Source organism: Saccostrea cucullata, unplaced genomic scaffold (assembly GCF_032062105.1).
Source record: "Saccostrea cucullata isolate Sc308-1 unplaced genomic scaffold, CSIRO_AGI_Scuc_v1 ctg227, whole genome shotgun sequence".
In the NCBI taxonomy this organism is placed as follows: domain Eukaryota; kingdom Metazoa; phylum Mollusca; class Bivalvia; order Ostreida; family Ostreidae; genus Saccostrea; species Saccostrea cuccullata.
Window position 1 is genome coordinate 216,770 of NW_026925050.1, and position 4,599 is coordinate 221,368.

Below are 4,599 nucleotides of genomic sequence, written 5' to 3' on the forward strand. Positions count from 1 at the left end.
CAAGGCCTGGTCCCAGACACTTCTCTCACACTTTATACGGTGGCAAATAATCTTCTGCAGGTTGATTAATGACGTCTTGTAAATTTGAGGCTTTCTTTTTTTATTTTCACCATAGGAGCCAGACTGGGGTTGAAAAAGACGTACGTTTGACCTATTTCCAAATCTCACAGTACATTTTACCCATTAGCCAATTCAATTCATATTTCTCAGGAAGTCGAATCGGGGTTCGAAAAACAAAGCTTTTTTTTAAGAAAGAAAAATAATATTTACTTGGTTTACTGAAGTCCATTTATACACACAGTACTTTTCCATTATTTTGCAAAATGATTTCAGGTGTTCTGCAGATGTGGAAAAAAGCTTTTGAAATTTAAATTGTCACATTTAAGGCTGAATGAGTGTCGAAAATTTTTATTCTAATTTTCTAATTAAATTATAATATTGGCTGATATTTTCTATTTATTCTCTGAAGAAAACAGGTGTCCTGCAGATTTGCAATGAGCTTTTGAAAAAAACTTTCACCTATGGGACCGAATGGAAGTCAAAATTAAATTGATGCTCTAAATTGTGCTTTTTTTTTCTCTCTAAAAAAAACATTTCTGAAACCCGCTTTATCAAATCAGAACAAATTTCTAAACATTTATTTTGTTTCAGATTCGAGGTCATCAAAAAATAAGACACTCCTCAGATTTCGGCGTGGTTGGTACTAATTCCTGCAATTTTAATCGTTTTGTTTAACATTTAACCTTGAATTGAATTTAAAAAATTCATAACTTAATGGAAACATGATGCGATAATTTTTCGTAGTCTATAAATTACTAATGATTTGATATTTGCTGTCGAATGTATCCCCACTGCAAGGATTAAAATATCAGTTAAGCAATTAATATTACAGAGCGGCAGCATACCTCAAATTCAGTATTGATGCTTTGATGAAAGATATTTCCTCTCGAGTTTCCAATTCAAAATGCTGTTTATTTTTTTTTTTTTTGTTTTATCCACCCTTTTTGATAACAGAGAGCAGTTTAGAGCATTTGTACATTTGTTTTTAATCTTTTGGTGTTTTACGGGGGTCTTTATGTAATACATGTACAGCACACTGTACCTTGTGAAAGATTACAGGGTTTGAATTCTTATTGGGGTCAGATTGTGAAATATTCTGCCTAGTAAGATAGATAATTTATTGAGATTCATTTTTCTGACCCTAATTTGTTAATTTAAGCTGTGTTTTGCTTCTTTCGTCCTTTAACTTTAATTAATTACATATTTAACTTCTACAGGATGTTATTTGTTTTTTCTTGGTTTCAACAAAAACATTCTCAGTCGTTTGACAGGAGAACTAAGGAACTTACACGGAGGCTTGGAAGTGGTGGAGATAAAACCAAGTTGTTGCAGACGAGTAAATGATGTTTCGGAGGTTCATGTTTGCTCTGCTCCTATTTTGTATTGTTTTATGGACTTTGATATTGAATACTGTTCGTTATCTCCATATCCTTCTTGTGACGTCACAAGTTTTCGGACATACTTGGAGGCTTAAAATCAAATGTTTCCTATGTGTTTTATGTGAAAGACTAAAATAGTCATATCAAAACTAAAACATTAAAACCCTTTAAAATAAACTAAAAACGATTGTCGCCAGTTCTACTCACTCTACTTTTGGTGCAAAGGCTTAGTTGAGGTTTAATCATCCACTGCAAAATCAAACCCCTTCTCTCGTTACTGCTCTAAATCGAATAACAGATTTTAATAGGCCATAAAGCACACTGAATAAGATATTTTCATAATAATACATTTTAATATGAACATAATACACATGTACTAGTATTTTGAGTGTTAATTAACAGACATTTCCTAAAACCATCGAACGGGAAGAAAATACATTTGAATAACGTTCTCATGCTAAGTAATTTCAGTCTAATTACAAGGAAATTCAAGGTTTGGAGAGGCAAAAGCATCAAGTTTTTGGTTTATTTTGTTATTGTTTCAGCAAATATACAGTACATTTGTTTAAGTAGATATATATAAACAATGATATATTTTATTCAGAGTTTTTCCTAAATATAAAATAAGATTTTTTTATCGTTTGATTTTAGAGCAGGTTTGAGAGAGGGAACTATCACGAGCGTCAGAAAGAAACTTCTTAATATTTCACAAGGAGCACATGACGACTCTGACCGGTCGTCAGTGGATGCTTCCTCCTTCATGGCACCTGATCCCGCCTCTGTTATTTTATAGGTTCCCGTTTCCTCTGCCCCTGCTTTGTATTGTTAAATAGACTGTAGAGCTTGGATATTGATCGCTATCTTCATATATTTCATTCGTATATTTTCTAGTTTTAAATACTGTATATTCAAAATATTGAGTACTCATAAAGGACTCTGCAAACGCTCTGTAAACAGAATTAGCAGTCAACATTATTAAAATTTTATTTGAAAAATATAAATTTAAGTGTCATAAATCAATGCAATGATAAAATATTAAGCATGGCGCTATTTTTTTTTAACAAGAAATCTGAAAAAAGACATCTCGAAGTGGTTCGAGCTAAAATAGAAAAAAATTATGTAGATTCCAATATCTGATTTGATTTGCAACGACAATGCATAGAATAAGATGTGTGATTTTTTGATTTAAAAAAAACTCACAGCAAAGTGCCTTTGGATTTTTTTATGTTTATAAACTAGATAAAAATGAAAAAAAAGCCTTGGAAAAGGATTAAGAATTGTGATATTAGTAAAGACTTTCTATTCATATGGACAGAATGATAATTTCATGTTAAGGAGGCTGAGGGGTCAAAAAATTAACCAAAAATTAACCATCAGATTTAACTTATTTTTTTTAGATACGGTATCTTAAGCTGTCAACTATCATTTGGCAAAGAAAGAATTCATACATTTAAGTTTTAAAATTTGATAATTTTGATATATCTTTATATGGAGCTCTTCTTTTAAAGGAGATCGAAATAGTCTGAAAATGGCTGCCACCCCCAAGCCTCTTTAATTGTAAATCTGTTTCAAGACATCGTCGGTGACCGACGATTCTCTCTTGTAGAATCAAAACTGTGGTTTGCAATGATGGTTTTCAGATTACTTATGTGATCCATTGCACTTTGCAGAATCCAATACAGTTTGATTTAAATATTTTCAGATAAATATATTTTATTAAAACAGTAAATTTTTTTTTTAAAAATATGCCTATTGAAAAAGCTGTTTAAATATTAAAAACAGAAAAAAATATAAATCACATTTAAATTATACATTTTTTGATAGTTGGTACTTTGTATTTATCATACTAATTATATTGCACTTAAGAACACATTCAAAAATTTCATTTTAAAAACAATCAAGTGAAAATATATTGATTTTTCCCAAGTACATGTCATAATATAATGGACACTATTTTTTTTTTTATCTTTTTTTTAACAATTATCTATTTTTCGTTATCTTGAAGAAAACGTAAACATAACATAAACAAAGTTATACAAACAAGGAAGACAATTATTTACGAGCTTTTGAGCAATTTTTGACTGAACCACTATTTCTAAAATTTAATCACCATCCTTAGTTCTTAGAATTAATTTAGACTCTACAGTGCTAATAAAAACTATTATTCAATTTATATCTTATGAAAATAGTTCATATAAAAAGCATTGAGTGAGGAACTACCGTTATATTGAGTGGTGGACGATTTTTTTTTTTTTTTTAGATATTTCTTTCAAAATAGTTATATAACTGTGATGTTCAATCTATTTTTTTTTGCCATGTATATAAAAGGATATGATAGAACCAAATAATGAATGAAACTAACTATAACGAGCTTTATCATATTGTGACATTTTTAACAAACATGATGGGAAGTCCAGAATCGACCCAATTTTAGTTTAAGAATAGCACTTCTTAGTAAAATCTATTTAATATACTTTGACGTTTTTTGATTGTTTTCATTATTTTTTTTTTTACAGGAAATAGAAGTGACAATTTTGCCTCGATTTAGTAAAATCTGAAAACTTTAAAAGAATAATTGTTTAATAAACCTTTTATGCCAGGAATATAAAAACTTTGTCACTGCAGAAAGGTAATATTTGAATATGTGAAGTCATTAAGGTTTTCTTTGTCAAAATTTGCATCTCAATTAAAATAAGCATATTAACCCATGATTTCAGAAAAGAAGTATTGCAGAAAAATACTCTAGAAATTGATTTATGTGTAAGACGCGTAGTGCAAAGTGTCATATTTCTAGTAAACGTGTCAACAAAAGCGTATTGAACCCACTTTTCACTTGTATGTTAAAAAAGAATAAACTACATTTGTGGATACTAATTAAAACTTGTTCTTGACAAAAATGTCAACCTTTTAAAAATAATGCTGAAATATATAACTTCGTAAATGATTAGCAGAAGATATTATCATGAACAGGAAAAGAAGAAAAAGTTATCTTAAAGAGACATGGACGACATAGTTTCAACTGATTTTTCTTTTATTTTGTTGATTTACAAAGGAGATACTGAACTTAAAATTCTTCATATTGTAAATTTTTTGTTTACATATAGAAAAATATTATATTTATAACAAAACAAGATTCAGCAAATCACTTGAAACTGTTAAT